At 37.4% G+C, this 19,824-nt stretch overlaps 1 non-coding gene across 1 annotated transcript; it reads right to left on the reverse strand.

Annotated features, from left to right (window-relative positions):
- Positions 1 to 5,908: 5,908 nt before the first annotated feature.
- TRNAC-GCA lies at positions 5,909 to 5,980 on the reverse strand. Its single transcript has one exon. It is a non-coding gene; the product is annotated as a tRNA-Cys (tRNA).
- Between the last annotated feature and the right edge of the window lie 13,844 nt (positions 5,981 to 19,824).

The raw sequence follows: 19,824 nt of genomic DNA on the forward strand, positions 1-19,824 counted from the left end.
TATATGTACTTAGTATAGACTATGTAGGCATATTATGCACATTATAAAGTATATACGTCTTACTTCACTCTGTATAATAGGCTCCAGTTTCATCCACCTCATTAGAGCCTATTATACAGAGTGAAGTAAGCCAGAAAGAAAAACACCAATACAGTATACTAACGCATATATATGGAATTTAGAAAGATGGTAACAATAACCCTGTGTACGAGACAGCAAAAGAGACACTGATGTATAGAACAGTCTTATGGACTCTGTGGGAGAGGGAGAGGGTGGGAAGATTGGGAGAATGGCATTGAAACATGTAAAATATCATGTATGAAATGAGTTGCCAGTCCAGGTTCGATGCACGATACTGGATGCTTGGGGCTGGTGCACTGGGACGACCCAGAGGGATGGAATGGGGAGGGAGGAGGGAGGAGGGTTCAGGATGGGGAACACATGTAAACCTGTGGCGGATTCATTTTGATATTTGGCAAATCTAATACAGTTATGTAAAGTTTAAAAATAAAATAAAATTAAAAAAAAAAAAAAAAAAAAAAAAAAAATAAAGTATATACGAAATAGATTGTGAAAAACTAAGGAGAAAGAAACACTTTAAAGGTAAAAAAGATTTTTGCTCTCCAATGATAAAGTTTATATTCATATTCTATATATTTAAATTCATATCCTGTATATTTATATTCATATTCTGTTATCTTACTGATAACATGAAAGTCATGACAAAAGAAGGTGTTATACATTTCAAGTTGAATGTTATTCGGGATAAAGTTCAACATTCACAGTAGTGTCAGAAAGTTGCATGCGTGCGTGAGTGTGAAGTCACTCAGTCATGTCCAACTCTTTGCGACCCTATGGACTGTTGCTCCCCAGGCTCCTCTGTCCATGGGATTCTCCAAGCAAGGATACTGGAGTGGGTTGCCATGCCCTCCTCCAGGGCATCTTCCCGACTCAGGGATTGAGCCTGAATCTCTTAAATCTCCTGCATTGGCAAACTGATTCTTTACCATTAGTGCGACCTGGGAAGCCCCACAGTCGCATATGAAATCTCTACTTCATGTAGTTTTCTTGTTAATGATGAAAAAAAGAAGCTCTCCCTAGTAAGGGGGAATATAAACCAGAGGGCTGACAGCCATGTATGTTTATTCTCTCCAAAGCCAGTTCCATGAAGAGCAAGAGGAAGAACCCCAACTTTCTGGCAGTTACCCCTTGCTCTCCTGGTCACCAATGTACTTCATTAATGTATGGATTCCCCAAAAGTCCCACTTTTTCTCAACCTGTATCATAAATATTAAACAAACCTCAAAGCTCACAGCTTTCTTAAAATTTCTTAACCGTTGTCCCAATGTAGTTCTCTCTGGACAAGAAACACTCTTCACCCTTATCTCAAGTATTGAAGTCAAGGTTGCCATTCAAATTTAAATTTAAAAAGCATTTTGAGTTACTAGTTGTAAGCTCTGATTTGATTTTTCCTTTTTGTCTTTTTAAAGCCATGTGATACACCTGTAAATTACTTCAGGTAAGAAATACGAGACTTATTTGGTATCTTTAAATTATATACCATATACTCTGTTTGTGCTTGTATTAGTGGTATGATTTTTATCTGTCAGTCATTAGAATTAATATAGTTTAAAATTAAATCAACTTAACCATATATGCAGAGAAGGCAATGGCACCCCACTCCAGTACTCTTGCCTGGAAAATCCCATGGATGGAGGAGCCTGGTGGGCTGCAGTCCGTGGGGTCGCTAAGAGTCGGACACGACTGCGTGACTTCACTTTCACTTTTCACTTTCCTGCATTGGAGAAGGAAATGGCAACCCACTCAAGTGTTCTTGCCTGGAGAATCCCAGGGATGGGGGAGCCTGGTGGCTGCCATCTATGGGGTCACACAGAGTGGGACACGACTGAAGTGGCTCAGCAGCAGCAGCAGCAGCAGCAGCAGCAACCATATATGAATAAACTTTGAGGGCAGCACTGTCAGTCTTGCCTGTTGTGAAATTCTCACTTTTCTCTTAGGATAACTGAATTGCTTAAATACAGGATGTTTGAAATAAGTAAAGGAACCTTGTAATTTGTATAATATTATCACATCCTAGTATTTTTCTTATTATTTTACAGTTTTTAGTTATAAAAATTAATATGAATAAAAGTGCTAATATTTTCATTCTGGTTGCATGCAAACTTCTTTGGAAACCACTGCTCTAAGCAAAAGTTGGTGTCTGTTTTTTAAGCATTCAGATTTGCATGAGACTCTATGTGACTGAATATTCTAAGTATTAAGAACCTCAACATAAGGTATAATAGTTACACCGAACCTCTGACTTTTAAAGGATAGAATGTGTAATCTGCATCTCTCTACTAGTTTAACCTAATTTAGCTTTCACCTTTTTTTGGAATATAAAATCAAAATGTTTAGTGGAAATAAATCTCAAGATACTTAAAGCAAGTTATTAATACTAATATCATTTAGGCAAATCAGGAACAAATGGCAACTCATAAAGTAATACCAACTTATATTATTTGACAGGTTTAATGTATACTGCCTCATGAACTCTCAATAATACATGAGAAAGTGCCTTCCATAGTTGTAACAGAGACATTTAGCATTCCCAAGTACTGATAAAATTCTCAATGTATGCATTTGCTGGCCCTGGAGAAGGGCATTGCTACCCACTCCAGTATTTTTGCCTGGAGAATTCCATGGACAGAGGAGCCTGGCAGGCTACTTCTGTTAGAGTCCCAAGGAGTCGGACACAACCAAGTGATGAACACTTTCACTTTCACTCTTCATGCATTTGCTGGGAATGGTTCTGTCCTGGACTGCTGATGCAGTGAGTAATTCTCATATAAGCCATTCTTTCTCTGTTTCTTGGCTACATCAGCCTCTGATCAACCATTGGAACAGTGCATTTTAGTCACTTCTGTCTGCTTGCATCTGTTCCAAGGGATGTCATGCACAGCAAATTAGTGATCTCAAATACCAATCTGGCACAGGTGTTTGGGTCACAAGCTTTCATTTTGAACAAGTAATTGAAAAACAATCTCTATCTGGCCAGAAGAGAAATGAACTAAAATGTCTGTGCCATATTTCTTTATTTCAGAGGGAATTCTATTACCATTTATTTTTCTTAAGTCTTTGCTTACAGAATAATTATATATTTTATTTTGCCTCTAATCTTCTTACTTAGGGGAAAGATAAGAGAAATAAGACAGATTTTATCAAGATGCTTACCACAGTTTAAAAGAAATAAATTCTATATTCCTGCTTTAGAGAATAGGAATATAAGTTGGCATGCAAATTCCTGCTATAAATTCTATTCAACATTAAATTCAAAATAGTTATTTCAAATTAGAAAGTTTCAAACCTCAGTCTTCCTTGCAGATGCCTTATTTTTAATGATTTCACACAAATTTGAAAAATATATCAGTGAAAATTGTCACAACATCTTTTCTTTGTGAGATGAGCTTCTCAGGATTCATTTCTATACCAAGCATCACTTTAATATCATATCTTCTAGTCTTTCAAGAGGTTATTGATTTTTCATGGTTTCATCTCTCAATCAAAGCCTAACATGAAAACTTGTTTGTTGACTTGAGCCTTGATGTAAAATTTAGTTTAACTCTTTTTCTAGTAATGTGTTTGTCAGTGGCATAGCAATTTTCTTGTCACTGAAACTAGTGGAGCCTCTAAGTGCTTTGCTCACTAGAGTATAAAATTATCATTTTTTTCATCTTGATTGTTCGTCGACAAATGCTAATTTTAAAAGAAATTTTAAAAAATGTTTCAAAAATACATTACATTCTATACGATTAAAATTGATTCTTCATCTTCTGCCATGCTATTCTTTTACAGTTTTTGAAGCTAAGACTCTAAAGCAGCCACCAAAAAGAAGCATCCCAAGACTGCTTTACATCTTGGTCCTGGCCTTGCATATCCCATGGCAGACACTAAACTCTGAGCTATTGCCCTGGGAGTTTATATGTTTCTCTGCTATTTTTTATGCACCTAATGGAGGAAGTAAAGTGGTGCCAGTATCAGGAATAGAACAATTTTTATCCATGAGTTTTTTAAATATGTGATTCCCATCACATTAATTAAAGCTTGGATCCTAGACTTCATGTGACATTGTTAATTAAGGGAAAGACTAACTCTCAGTGAAACAAATCACTTTCTGAAATAAGATTGATGGACACAGATTTTATTAATTCACCAAACTCAGGAACTTCTCTATAAGCAGAATTATTTAAGGAAATGACACTTCATAAAACGTATGCATTTTGTTAATGTTTTCTAAGGATTTAAATGAATGCTTTATGGATTTTAAAACAATATTTGGCAAAGTCTTATGCAAATTTTATTTGACATATTTTTATTATTTTACTCTTGTGTGTACTTTTATTTTTTTTAATTTACATTTTTTAAAAAATTTTATTTTATTTTAAACCTCAAACACTGTATTAGTTTTGCCAAACATCAAAACGAATCCGCCACAGGTATACATGTGCTCCCCATCCGGAACCCTCCTCCCTCCTTTCTCCCCACCCCATCCCTCTGGGTCGTCCCAGTGCACCAGCCCCAAGCATTCAGTATTGTGCATCGAACCTGGACTGGCAACTCGTTTCATACATGATATTGCACATGTTTCAATGCCATTCTCCCAAATCTTCCCACCCTCTCCCTCTCCAATGTACCACTACAGGAACATGAAAAATAGAGGTTAATTATTAAAAAATAGAGAAAAGGACCTCTGCTTTCTCATTCAGTTTTAATTTTATTAGTTTTATATCATCTAATGAACTGAAGCTTTTGTTATACCACATCTGTTACCTTCTTTTGCCAAAATATCTTTTGATGCTGTATATTGTCCCATAGAGAGAGTCAGGTATTCTTCCCCTTCTTGCTTTCCTCTCAGAATCTTAGTTATAAGAAAGGATTTTTCTTCATACTTGGAATTCTATATAGTTATTATGTTCAAATGGCTTCTGACACATTTTTTACTCGGCTACCAAAATTTAACAGTTGGTAATCCCAATCATTTCTAGCCAGAGGGAGCCATTAGCTTTAATGAGGCAGCCATCTTCACACAGTTGAATCAGATTGGCAATCAGCTTCCTGGTAATTGGATTAGTAGAATACTAAGAGTTTCAAGATCCTATGCAATTTGCATATTCATTCACGTCCTGCTTCCCTCTGATTTATAACGCTTTTATATGTATTTACATGACAGTCTTTCAATTTGCAAGCGAATGGTCATCCAAAAATGAATGAATGACTCAAGCTAGCTCAAATTTACATGAAATGCTTAAAATTTATAAAGTTTAGAGAGATTAATAAATATGCTTTTTAAAATTTTCATGTATTTATGAAAATATAGTGTATTCTGTATGCAGACAGAACTCATTATACACCTTAAATTCTATAGTAAATCAGAATATTCTGTTGTAACCTGATATTTTTGATATTCATATTCCATAAAATTAAGTTTCTGTATATCATAAAAGAATTTTAAAAGCAAATTATAGGATTTTCTGTAATAAATTATAAATGTAGTAAATAAAAAAGGCTGTAATCCATTACTTTAAAAGGGTGGTATCTTCCATGTTCAGTGACATACCTCTGAACTCTTCCCTTCTTCAATTGCCAGAGCTCTTCTAATGCAATAGTTTTTTTTAACAACTGATAGAAGCAACTATAATAAAGTGAAAACATTCTAGGATGGGCAAACTTAACCTCTACTATAAGTAAGCTTCAGACTCTTCCACAAAAGTATAAGTGAAAGTGAAGTCGCTCAGTCGTGTCCGACTCTTTGCGGCCCAATGTACTGTAGCCTATCAGGCTCCTCCGTCCGTGGGATTTTTCAGGCAAGAGTGCTGGAGTGGATTGCCATTTCCTTCTCCAGGGGATCTTCCCAACCCAGGAATCGAACCTGGGTCTCCCGCATTGCAGGCAGACGCTTTACCGTCTGAGCCACCAGGGAAGCCCCCATAGGCATGATAATTTCTCAGAGGTTACTGAAAGTATTAAAGAGTTGATATGTTGTAAATGTTAGTTATGCTTTTATATGACTAATACATTTGCTATCTATTGCTATGTAATAAATTATCCCTAACATAGTTATTTAAGACAACAACAAAAACATTTATTATCTCACATAATTTCATGGGGTCAATAATCTGACCTCAGCATCTTAACTGGTGATCCCTGATTTAGTATTTTTCCTGAGGTTGCAGTCAAGATGACAGTGGACTTGTCAGTCCATTTATAAGTCCATTTGATTGAGGTTGCAGTCAAAATGTCAACAAGATGGACTCTTGCCATTTGCAAGCTTTACTGAACTGGAGAATCCACATCCAAGTTCACACACATGGCTTCAGTTCATCAAATGGGTTTCTCCAGAGAGTTGATCATAATATGGAGCTAGCTTATGCCAGAGAAAGTGATGTGAGAGACAGTACAACATCAAACTGCCCTTTGTGACTTAGTTTCCAAGTCACACATTAATCAGTTCTGTTTCATTCTATTCTTTAGAAACCGGCCACTTGGTCCAACCTAAATTTAATGGGACAGGGTTAAATAAGGAAGTGAATATTTGGAGGAAAGATCACTGGGAGTCATCTTGGAGACCTTGGAGACTGCCTCCTACAAATAAGGTATTGTTATCTTCTCTGTTTGATACACAGTCACAAGTTGACACCAACTTAAAACTTTACTTCTGTCTTGTACTTAAGGAATGCACTAAAAGAAAGGAGAAAGGGAGAAAATGAATCAAAGTATTTATATATATGCAATATATAATTTATAATATTAAATATAAATCACATGTGTTCATATTAAAATCTGTATAAATATTATCAACAATATTGAATATTATTGAATTAAATATAAAGTTATATATGATAAAATAAATATACTTAGCATTTAACATATCTAGTGTAAACCTATTGGTTGTTAACTGGCTGCTGCTGCTGCTGCTAAGTCGCTTCAGTCGTGTCTGACTCTGTGCGATCCCGTAGACGGCAGCCCACCAGGCTCCCCCGTCCCTGGGATTCTCCAGGCAAGAACACTGGAGTGGGTTGCCATTTCCTTCTCCAATGCATGAAAGTGAAAAGTGAAAGTGAAGTCGCTCAGTTGTGTCTGACTCTTTGCGACCCCATGGACTGTAGCCCACCAGGCTCCTCTGCCCATGGGATTTTCCAGGCAAGAGTACTGGAGTGGGGTGCCATTGCCTTCTCCTGTTAACTGGCACAGATGATGAAAATGTTGTCAGTGATGGAAATACATACAGAAAGTGGAAAGTAATTTGAGTATAAAAATGAGTAAAGTTAAATAACGGAGGGTGGAAGGCAAAGGAAACCCTAGGCTAAGGTGGCAGTATGAACAAAGTTAGGATGAAAGATTGTGGCTTCTTTAAATAACTGAAAATTATTCATCCTAGTGGAATGTAGCACAAAACGATGTTCTGAATGGAGTAAGCAAGTAGTTAGAGACATGGACAAGGAACCAATCATGGAATATATTTTACAATGTTATTTTAGTTGAAAAAAATTTGGAAAGATTTAAAGCTAATGAGTATGAATGATAAGATAAAAAGTTATAAAATGAGAAAGTCATGAGTCATTGGACTGTATTAAGTGTCTACATAACTGATATAAAGGTTTGGACAAAAGTATAGCATTAGGATTAAAATCAGAAGATGACAGCAACAAATGTTAAAAAAAAAAAAAAGAGAGAGAGAGAGACATACTTCTCGTTGTAATGGCGTAGTTTTAAATGAGACAGATCTCTCTGGGAAGAGATATGACAGCTAGATAAAATTAGCATTTGGAAAGAATCAAGGAACACTGACTAGAAGGTCCAATATCATAAAGAGATGGGCAGAGCATACACATGAGATCATTATTCTTCATGCCATTTCTTTCTAAGGTATTGGACTATTATGCTACAAGAGCTAAATGCTGAGAAGAGAAGAAAAAGAAGCAGAAAACAGATCAAACAGCTGAACTTTGAGCATGCTGGGGAGATTGGAGAAACAGATCTTGGCTATTTGTGGATCTGTAAAGAAGAGCCCTGGTGAACACCTTGGGTTTCAGTTAAAAATTATGGCAGGATATAATCTAAGAGTAAGCACTAATAAAAAATAGGCCAGAAAGGTCGAACTTTGAAGTCACTCATTCACTCATTTCTTGATTTGACCAGCTTGAGCTGCCTCTACATCTAGTACCTTCCAAAAGAAAAGTATAGGCTGTCTGCAAAAGGAGTTAAAGTCATCACTCTCAGCTGTTACATTTATACACAATTCCAGACACTTAATTAAAAAATCACAAAAATAAAAAATCACACCTCCACATCTGAACATAATGGAAACAACACTGGATTTAACCTTCTACCTAAGACATCTGAGACCAAATAAGAAATGGTTTTCAAGATAATGGACATTAGGCAGTTACAGATGATTATTGCTGAAGATGGAAAACCAATGAGGCAACCCTGAAAATGGCACCAGTGTTTTGTTCTGAGAAAATTTTCAGGCTGCTGCAAAGAGAACAGAGAATGCAGCTGAAGATTGATATACATCTGAAACAGAGATGAGACCCATTTGGAGGCTCTTTGAGTAGTCATCAAAGAATTGATCCAAGTGCACATGAGAACCCAAGAAAAGAACATAAAAATATTAAAAGGTATAGGACCTGGTAAAGGGCTGTATAGTCAAGGCTATAATCTTTCCAGTAGTCATGTAAGGATGTTAGAGTCAGACCATAAAGAAGATTGAGCCCTGCAGAATTGATGCTTTTGAACTGTGGTGTTGGAGAAGACTCTTAAGAGTCTCTTGGACTACAAGGAGATGAAACCAGTCCATCCTAAAGGAAATTAACCCTAATATTCATTGGAAAGACAGATGCTGAAGCTGAAGTTACAATACTTTGGCTACCTGATGTGAAGAGCTGACTCATTGGAAAAGACCCTGATGCTGGGAAAGATTGAGGGCAGGAGGAGAAGGAGACAACAGAGGATGAGATGGTTGGATGGCATCATCGACTCAGTGGACATGAGTTTGAGCAGTATTTGGGAGATTGTGAAGTACAAGGAAGCCTGTTGTGCTGCACTCCATGGGGTTGCACAGAGTCAGACAAGACTTGGCAACTCAACAGAAATAATTTATACAGAGCTAGGAATAGTGCGGGTTACCACTAGCCAGATTGGACTATCAGATAATTCATAGGTTACTGAATAAACTATTCAGTAATGTCTTGCCTTGAGGCTTCCCAGATGGCTCAGTGGTAAAGAATCTGCCTGCCAATGCAGGAGTTGAAAGAGGAGTGAGTTTGATCCCTGGGTTGGGAAGATCCCCTAGAGGGGGAAATAGCAATCCACTCCAGTATTCTTGCCTGGGAAATTCCATGGAACAGAGGAGTCTGGTGGGTTACAGTCCATGGGGTCGCAGGACTGAGTGACTGAGCATGTATGCAAACTTTCACCTTCAGATCAGTTGCTCAGTCGTGTCTGACTCTTTGCGACCCCATGAATCGCAGCACGCCAGGCCTCCCTGTCCATCACCAACTCCTGGAGTTCACTGAGACTCACGTCCATCGAGTCAGTGAGGCCATCTAGCCATCTCATCCTCTGTCGTCCCCTTCTCCTCCTGCCCCCAATCCCTCCCAGCATCAGGGTCTTTTCCAATGAATCAACTCTTCTCATGAGGTGGCCAAAGTACTGGAGTTTCAGCTTTAGCATCATTCCTTCCAAAGAAATCCCAGGGCCGATCTCCTTCAGAATGGACTGGTTGGATCTCCTTGCAGTCCAAGGACTCTTAACAGTCTTCTCCAACACCACAGTTCAAAAGGAATATTTAGCCATAGAATAAATGCTGCTCTGGCTTCCTTGCTTAGTCACTCAGTTGTATCTGACTCTTTGAGACTCTGTGGACTGTAGCTCGCTAGGCTCCTCTGTCCATGGGATTCTCCAGGCAAGAATATTGGAGTGGGTAGCCATTTTCTCCTCCAGGGGATCTTCCCGACCCAGAGATCAAATCTGTGCCTCCTGCATCCAGGTGGATTCTTTCCCTGCTGAGCCCTAGTGGAATCCTAAATGCTCAGTCACACTAATAAATCTTAAGACTCAAACAGATTAAATGGATTCCATTTAACTTGCTTGCAAAACAAATCTCAAGAATATCTATGGAAAAACAAGATTTTATAACATGTTTAACAAATGAGCTAATTCATTAGTATATAATCTTTGACTAATATGAATTATTGTAGAATAATTTTAGATTAAGAAATTTGAGCAGATATTAGAGAATTTCTTTAAACTTCTTGAACTTTCTTCGTGCCTCCATAGTTTCCCCCACTATTAATATTTTTCTGTTAGGGTGGAACTTTTCATTGCATTTAATAGAAATAGATACATTATTAGTAACCAAATTTCATAGTCTACATTATAGTTCATTCTTTGTATTAATACACTCCTATGTGCCTTGACATATAGACACATAGCAAATATTAGGAGGCCAATAAAATAAGTTGATTTGTATTTTAAAGTCTTTCTACAGAGGACACATCAGGATCTACATGTGAAACATCTCCTACATTGTAATCAACTTTTGAGGGAAATAATTTACACACAAAAATTCTATGAATTACATGTGTAAAATTCAACAAGCTTGACAAATAGTAATATAACCAGCACCATAATTATGATACAGAACAGTAGTTGAAAAACTTTTTTTGTAACAGATAAGCTGGTACATTATTTAGCTATGCAGGCCATGATTTTCTAAGTACTTATGTAAGACAGAAAATATTTTTTCAAAATATTTTAATAAATTCAAATTATAATGATAGTGGAGTACAATGTTTCTGTACTTTGAGCCTTTTAAGGAGAAGAACAAAATTTTTTGGGGGGAAAACATTTCATTTAATTGGCTTTTAAAATTATTGTTCTCACTTATCAAAAACAATTGCAAATATCTATGCATTAGTACCAGACTTTAATGGGACTTTTTAAAAAATTTTTTTTATTTTTAAACTTTACAATATTGTATTAGTTTTGCCAAATATCAAAATGGATCCGCCACAGGTATACATGCGTTCCCCATCCTGAATCCTCTTCCCTCCTCCCTCCCCATACCATCCCTTTGGGTCGTCCCAGTGCACCAGCCTCAAGCATCCAGTATCGTGCATCGAACCTGGACTGTATTTCACCTTAAACAATGTCTTTCACAAAGAAGAGCATTGCCATATACTGATATCAATCTATTATAATCTATTTTAGCATATATTTCACTTAAGCATATTCATGTCACAACATTCATATACCTTCATTAGACTCTACTTTCATGCTTTCTTTTTATCATGACATTACACTGCAGGTGAATCACTTCCAAATGAAGAACAGGGAGAAGTTCTTCAATTGCAGTTAAATGGATTTTGAAATATGGAAATTTCCTTTATACTTGCATCATAATGTGAAAAAAGTATAAAAATTATAGCTTGAACACAGAAAATATATCTCCTGCAAATTGGTGGGGCAATAGAGATGTCATTTCTTGTTTTAATACTTGATACATGAGAAGTAAATAAAATAATTTGACATTATTTGAGATGTAGAAGAAAATGAGTTGTCATTGCAATTACTTTTCTGATTATAAGTTCTGCAGGTAGGCATTGTTTTATTTTTTAATTTTAGGTTGACTCAATATGAAGCATGGAATAAAAGCTGGTTTCCAGTTGTTTTTTTTTTTTTTTTTTTTTTTTTCTCAATCTATTTTCTGGTTGGCTCTCCTTGCTGTCCAAGGGACTTGTGACATCTTGTCCCATCACTTCATGGCAAATAGATGGGGAACAATGGGAACAGTGAGAGACTTTATTTTGGGGGGCTCCAAAATCACTGCAGCCATGAAACTAAAAGATACTTGCTCCTTGGAAGAAAAGCTATGACCAACCTAGACGTATATTAAAAAGCAGAGATATTACTTTGCCAACAAAGGTCAGTCTAGTCAAAGCTATGATTTTTCCAGTAGTCATGTATGGATGTGAGAGTTGGGCTATAAAGAAACCTGAGCACAGAATTGATGCTTTTTAACTGTGATATTGGAGAAAACTCTTGAGAGTCCCTTGGACAACAAGGAGATCCAAACAGTCCATCCTAAAGGAAATCAGTCCTGAATATTCATTGGAAGGACTGATTTTGAAGCTGAAACTCCAATACTTTGGCCACCTGATGCGAAGAACTGACTCACTGGAAAAGACCCTGATGCTGGGAAAGACTGGAGGGCAGGAAGAGAAGGGGATGACAGAGGATGAGATGGTTGGATGGCATCACCGACTCAATTGACATGGGTTTGAGTAAATTCTGGGAGTTGGTGATGGACAGGGAGGCCTGGCGTGCTGCGATTCATGGGGTCGCAAAGAGTTGGACATGACTGAGCAACTGAACTGAACTGAATTTATTTTCTAGAAATTGTGACTTTTTTCTTAGCTCAAGGATTTTCAGCCAGCTCATAGAATTTCTGTCTAGTAAGGCATGTTAGCATGCCATTCAAAAAATAAAGATAATGCTTAATTCTGAAAGCAAATGAAATTCACTTTTACATTACTGCTTCCACAGAAATGTAATAGATTTAAATATTATCATCAAAGTCTCTGTTGATGAAAAAATATAATAACTATTTATTTGCAAAAGCTTTATAATTTTTTGTTCTTTTTTTCTAGGATTACTCTCTTTATTGCTCACATTATTCTTTTTTAATTAAAATTTTTTAGAATATAATTGCTTTACAATGTGTTAGTTTTTACTGGATAGCAAAGTGAAATAGCTATATGTTTACATATATCCCTTCTTTTTTGACTTTCCTTCCCATTTAGGTCACCACAGAGCATTCAGGAGGTGCTATGCAGCAGGTTCTCAGTAGTTACCTACTTTATACATAGTGTCAATAGTGTGTGTGTGTGTGTATATATATATATATATATATACCCCAAACTCTCAATTCGTGCCCCCTTCCCACTTGGTATCCATACATTTGTTGTTTACAAGTGAGTCTCTACTGCTTTTCAAGTAAGATTATCTATACTATTTTTCTAGATTCCACATATAAGTGTTAATATTAGAAACACTGGGCTGGAAGAATCACAAGCTGGAATCAAGATTGCCGAGAGAAATATCAATAACCTCAGATATGCAGGTGACACCACCCTTATGGCAGAAAATGAAGAGGAACTAAAAAGCCTCTTAATGAAAGTGAAAGAGGAGAGTGAAAAATTGGCTTAAAGCTCAACATTCAGAAAATGAAGATCATGGTATCTGGTTCCATCACTTCATGGCAAATAGATGGGGAAACAGTGGAAACAGTGTCAGACTTGATTTTTGGGGGCTCCAAAATCACTGCAGATGGTGACTGCAGCCATGAAATTAAAGATGCTTACTCCTTGGAAGGAAAGTTATGACCAACCTAGATAGCATATTCGAAAGCAGAGACATTACTTTGCCAACAAAGGTCTGTCTAGTCAAGGCTATGGTTTTTCTAGTAGTCATGTATGGTTGTGAGAGTTGGACTATGAAGAGAGCTGAGCCCTGAAGAATTGATGCCTTTGAACTGTGGTGTTGGAGAAGACTCTTGTGAGTCCCTTGGACTGCAAGGAGATCCAACCAGTCCATTCTAAAGGAGATCAGTCCTGGGTGTTCTTAAGAAGGAATGATGCTAAAGCTGAAACTCCAGTACTTTGGCCACCTCATGCGAAGAGTTGACTCATTGGAAAAGACTCTGATGCTGGGAGGGATTTCGGGCAGGAGGAAAAGGGGACAACAGAGGATGAGATGGCTGGATGGCATCATCGACTAATGGGGTTGAAGTCCGGGAGTTTGTGATGGACAGGGAGGCCTGGCGTGCTGCAATTCATGGGGTCGCAAAGAGTTGGACACGACTGAGCAACTGAACTGAACTGAACTAATGTGATATTTGTTTTTCTCTCTCTGACTTACTTCACTCTCTATGAGAGTTTCTAGATCCACCTATGTCTCTGCAAATGGTACAATTTCATTCATTTTATGGCTGAACAATATTGCATTGTATTAATGTACCACACATTTTCTTTATTCATTCTTCTGTCAAAGAACATTTATATTGCTTCCATGTCTTTCCATTGTAAATAGTGTTGCAGTGAACATTGGGGTACATGTGTCTTTTTGAATTGTAGTTTTCTCTGGGTGTACACTGAGACTGCTCATTGATTGCTGAGACATGTGACAACTCTATTTTTAGTTTTATAAGGAACCTCCATACCACTTTCCATAGAGGCTGTATCGATTTACAATCCCAGTAACAGTGTAAAAAGGGTTCCCTTTTCTCCATATCTTCTCTAGCACTTACTGTTTGTAGATTTTTTGATAATAGCCTTTCTGATAAGTATGAGGTGATACTTCACTGTATTTTCATTTCATTTCTTTAATAATTAGTGACATTGAGCGTCTTTTCATTTGTTTGTTGGCTAACTGTGTGTCTTCTTCGGGGAAATGTCTATTTAGGCCCTCCACCCATTTGCTGATTGGGTTGTTTGTTTGTTTTTTATATTGAGCCACATGAGCTGTTACAAAAGCTTTGTAATTTTGTCCAAATAAACCTTTTTCTGCTCTACACATATTTTTTTGAAGTATACTTGATTTATAGTGTTGTGTTAATTTGTACTATATAGCAAAGTTATTTAGATATACACACACAACACACCCACCCCCCCCCCATATATATATATATATAAATATATACACACATATTTAAGTGCTTCCCAAGTGGCATTGGGGTTAAAGAATCTGCCTGCCAATGCAGGAGATGTAAGAGACACGAGTTCAATCCCTGGGTCTGGACGATTGCCTGGAGGAAGGCAAGGCAACCAGCTCCAGTATTCTTATCTAGAGAATCCCATGGACAGAGGAGCCTAGCAGGCTACAGTCCATAGGATTGCAGAGTCAGACGCAACTAAAGTGGCTCAGCATGCATTCATGCATATATATGTACATTCATTTTTCACATTGTTTTCCATTATAGTTTATCACAGGATATTGAATATAGTTCCCTATGCTACAGAGCAGGAACTTGCTGTTTGCTGTATACATACTGTTGCCGTGATCCATTGTAACACATCTTAGTAGTTCACACCTCAAGTTGTACTATAGAACAGTCTTTTGGACTCTGGGAGAGGGAGAGGGTGGGATGATTTGGGAGAATGGCATTGAAACATGCATAATATAATATGTGAAACAAATCGCCAGTCCAGGTTTGATGCACGATACTGGATGCTTGGGCCTGGTGCACTGGGACGACCCAGAGGGATGGTACAGGGAGGGAGGGGGGAGGAAGGGTTCAGGATGGGGAATATGTATATACCCGTGGCAGATTCATGTTGATGTATGGCAAAACCAATACAATATTGTAAAGTAATTAGCCTCCAATTAAAATAAATAAATAAATAAATTGTGTTTTCTCAACTTTGAAACTTATCTCCACTGTAGTTCTTCAGGGCAGGCTGTTGATGGAGGTTAATTCTTCAGTTACTTCAAACTCAGCATCATTTCCCTGAATAAACAACTAAGAAGGATTGATATAAATTGTTAACTCATCAAGAGCTAGGAAAAGCCATCTCAAATAACTTGCTTTGTTTTTTGACTATACATATATCTCTCAATGATCTCAAATCTTTAACTGTTTTCTTCAAAAGCTGTCTTAAACAGTTGATTTTTTTTTTCTGAACATGTTTTTTCAGTTGCTGATCAAAGTGATTCAATCAACTCATTATTGATAAATGACTTTTTTTTGATAAATGACTTTTCTTAGTTGACTAATACTTAGGTATAAGTGGATGTTAGTTACAGTCTCTCATTTTTGGGGAGGGGGATGAGAAAATTGCTGTAATTTCTACTTTTTCATTGCTTTTTTATTGTGGTGGGTGCTGAGGTTAGCAATGTAGATGTGTATTGTATACTTTTGACATAGCCACAGTGACACTGAATAATGGACTCAGTACTTTGCCATCTAATTCACTAAGAGAATAATACAAATTCCACTGCGCTTCAAGAAGTCACCAAATTACTCACTATAACATTGCCCTTTCTCAATTTTGCAATTTTTAGTGTCAGTTTGAATCAAGCAGCTTTTTTTCTAGAAATAGTTTCTTTGTAAATTAAGTCAAGTTCTAATGATTCATTGAATGTAGGTCAACAGTGTAAAAAAAAATTACAGTAAAGGCCCAATTGTTGAAACAAAACAAGATATTCAGGGTAGCAAGAGATAGTTCTTTCCACTGTATTATAAATCTTTGTTTCCAAGGCCAAAAAGATTATTTTTCAGGCTGCAGGAATTTTTTTCATTTTATAAATTACTTACATACAACTATTTTCTCTAATGTAATACAAAAATTGGTGATTAATCCTAATATTCACCAAAGGACTTCAATCTTTTAACTATACAATTGAGCGAATATTAAGAGTGTTTCTACATAGTCAATTCATGGCATAGTACATATTCATTAATTTTTGCTCTTTTTTTTTTTTTTTTTTGCTTTGCATGCTCAGTCGTATCCAACTCATTGCGACCCCAAGGGCTGTAGTCCCCCTGGTATAAATATCAAGATGTAAAAGTACCTTCTTGGCCTGTGTTAATATAATGTCAGTAAGGAAAGAAGAACATAGACAAACACTTATATCTTTGCTGTGTTCATTGGAAATAACTCAATTAACAATTCACACAAACAGATCTTACAAGATTTAGCAGTATTTTAAAAATGAAGTCCATATTCCATTTAATTAAAAGTACACATCCAAACAATTAATATGTTTTTGTGGTGTGAGTATGGCGGGTGAGGCCCCACCTATCAGCAGAAAATTGAATTAAATATTTACTGAAAAAGACCCCGCCCACCAGAGCATGGCCTACCTTATCCCACAACCAGTCCCTCCCACCAGGAAGCTTCCACAAGCCTCTTATCCTCATCCATCAGAGGGCAGACAGAATGAAAACCATAATCACAGAAAACTAACCAAACAGAGCACATCCATCACAAGCTTGTCTAACTCAGTGAAAATATCAGCCATGTGGGGTAGGCCCACCCAAGATGGATGGGTCCTGGTGAAGAGTTACAAAAACGTGGTCCACTGGAGAAGGGGACTTCCGCAAATGACTTCAGCATTCTTGCCTTGAGAACCCCATGAACAGTATGAAAAGAAAAAAAAGATTTGACACAGGAAGATGAGACCCCCAGGTTGGTAGGTGCCCAATATGCCACTGGAAAAGAGCAGGGAAATATTACCAGAAGAAATGAAGAGGCTGAGCCAAATGGAAATCTTCCAGGTGTGTGGATGTGTCTGGTGGTGCAAGTAAAGTTCAATGCTGCAAAGAACAATATTACATAGAAACCTGTAAAGTTAAGTCCATGAATCAAGGCAAATTGGAAGTGGTCAAACAGGAGATGGCAAGAGTGAACATAGACATTCTACGAATCAGTGAACTAAAATGGACTGGAATGGGTGAATTTAACTCAGATGACCATAATATTTACTACTGTGAATAAGAATGCCTTAGAAGATGTGGAAAAGCCATCAGGTCGACAAAAGAGCCTGAAATGCAGTACTTGGATGCAATCTCTAAAGCAATAGAATGCTTTCTTTGTTTCCAAGGAAAACCATTCAATATCATAGTAATCCAAGTCTATGCCCCAACCCGTAATGCTGAAGAAACTGAAGTTGAATAGTTCTATGAAGCCCTACAAGACTTTCTAGAACTAACACCCAAAAACGATGTCCTTTTCATTATAGGGGACTGGAATGCAAAAGTAGGAAGTCAAGAGATACCTGGAGTAACAGTCAAATTTGGCCTTGGAGTACAGAATGAAGCAGGGCAAAGCTAACAGAGTTTTGCCAAGAGAACGCACTGGTCATAGCAAACACCCTCTTCCAACAACACAAGAGAAGACTCTACACATGGACATCACCAGATGGTCAATACTGAAATCAGAGTGATTATATTCTTTGCAGCCAAAGATGGGGAAGTTCTATACAGTCAGCAAAAACAAGACCAGGAGCTGACTGTGGCTCAGATCATGAACTCTTATTGCCAAATTCAGACTGAAATTGAAGAAAGTAGGGAAAAACACTATACCATTCAGGTATGGCCTAAATCAAAACCCTTAAAATTATACAGTGGAAGTGATGAATAGATTCAAAGGATTAGATCTGATAGAGTGCCTGAAGAACTATGGATGGGTGTTCATGATATTGTACAGGAGACAGGGTTCAAGACCATCCCCAAGGAAAAGAAATGCAAAAAGGAAAAAATGGTTGTCTGAGGAGGCCTTACAAATAGCTGTGAAAAGAAGAGAAGCAAAAGGCAAAGGAAAGATATACTCATTTGAATGTAGAGTTCCAAAAAAATAGCAGGGAGAGATAAGAACTCCTTCTTCAGTGATCAGTGCAAAGAAGTAGAGGAAAATAGTAGAATGGGAAAGACTAGAGATCTCTTCAAGAAAATTAGAGATACCAAGGGAGCATTTCATGCAAAGATGGGCACAATAAAGTATAGAAATGGTATGGACCTAGCAGAAGCAGAAGATATTAAGAAGAGGAGGCAAGAATACACAGAAGAATATACAAAAGGGATCTTAATGTCCCAGATAATCACAAAGGTGTGATCACTCACCTAGAGCCAGACACCTAGAATGTGAAGTCAAGTGTTCCTTAGGAAGCATCACTACAAACAAAGCCAGTGGAGGTGATGGAATTCCAGCTGAGCTATTTCAAATCTTAAAAGAAGATGCTGTGAAAGTGCTGCACTCAATATGCCAGCAAATCTAGAAAACTCAGTAGTGGCCACAGGACTGGAAAAGGTCCGCTTTTACCCAAGAAAGGCAATGCCAAAGAATGTTCAAACTACCACACAATTGCACTCATCTCTCATGCTAGTAAAGTAATGCTCATAATTCTCCAAGCCAGGCTTCAATAGTACATGAACTGTGAACTTCTAGATGTTCAAGCTGGATTTAGAAAAGTTAGAGCATCCAGAGAACAAATTGCCAACATCCATTGGATCATCAAAAAAGCAAGAGAGTTCCAGAAAACATCTACTTCTGCTTTATTGAATTTGCCAAAGCCTTTGACTGTGTAGACCACAACAGACTCTGGAAAATTCTTAAAGAGATGGGAATACCAGACCACCTGACCTGCCTCTTGAGAAATCTGTATGTAGGTCAGGAAGCAACAGTTAGAACTGGATGTGGAACAACAGAGGTTCCAAATAGGGAAAGGCTGTATATTGTCACTCTGCTTATTTAACTTATATACAGAGTACATCATGAGAAACGCTGTGCTGGGTGAAGCACAAGCTGGAATTAAGATTGCTGGGGGAAATATCAATAACCTCAGCTATGCAGGTGACACCACTCTTATGGCAGAAATTGAAAGAAGAACTAAAGAGCCTCTTGACGAAAGTGAAAGAGGAGAGTGAAAAAATTGGCTTAAAGTTCAACATTCAGAAAACTAAGATCATGACATCCTGTTGGATCACAAATAGATGGGGAAACAGTGGAACCAGTGACAGAATATTCTTTTGGGATCCAAAATCACTGCAGATGGTGACTGCAGCCATGAAATTAAAAGACACTTGCTCCTTGGAAGAAAAGTTATGACCAACCTAGATAGCAAATTGAAAAGCAGAGACATTACTTTGGCAACAAAGGTCCATCTACTCAAACCCTGGTTTTTCCAATAGTCATGTATGGATGTGAGAGTTGGACTATAAAGAAAGCTGAGCGCCAAAGAATTGATGCTTTCGACTAGAGA

The sequence above is a fragment of the Bubalus bubalis genome, chromosome 4 (genome assembly GCF_019923935.1).
Source record: "Bubalus bubalis isolate 160015118507 breed Murrah chromosome 4, NDDB_SH_1, whole genome shotgun sequence".
Classification (NCBI taxonomy): Eukaryota; Metazoa; Chordata; class Mammalia; order Artiodactyla; family Bovidae; genus Bubalus; species Bubalus bubalis.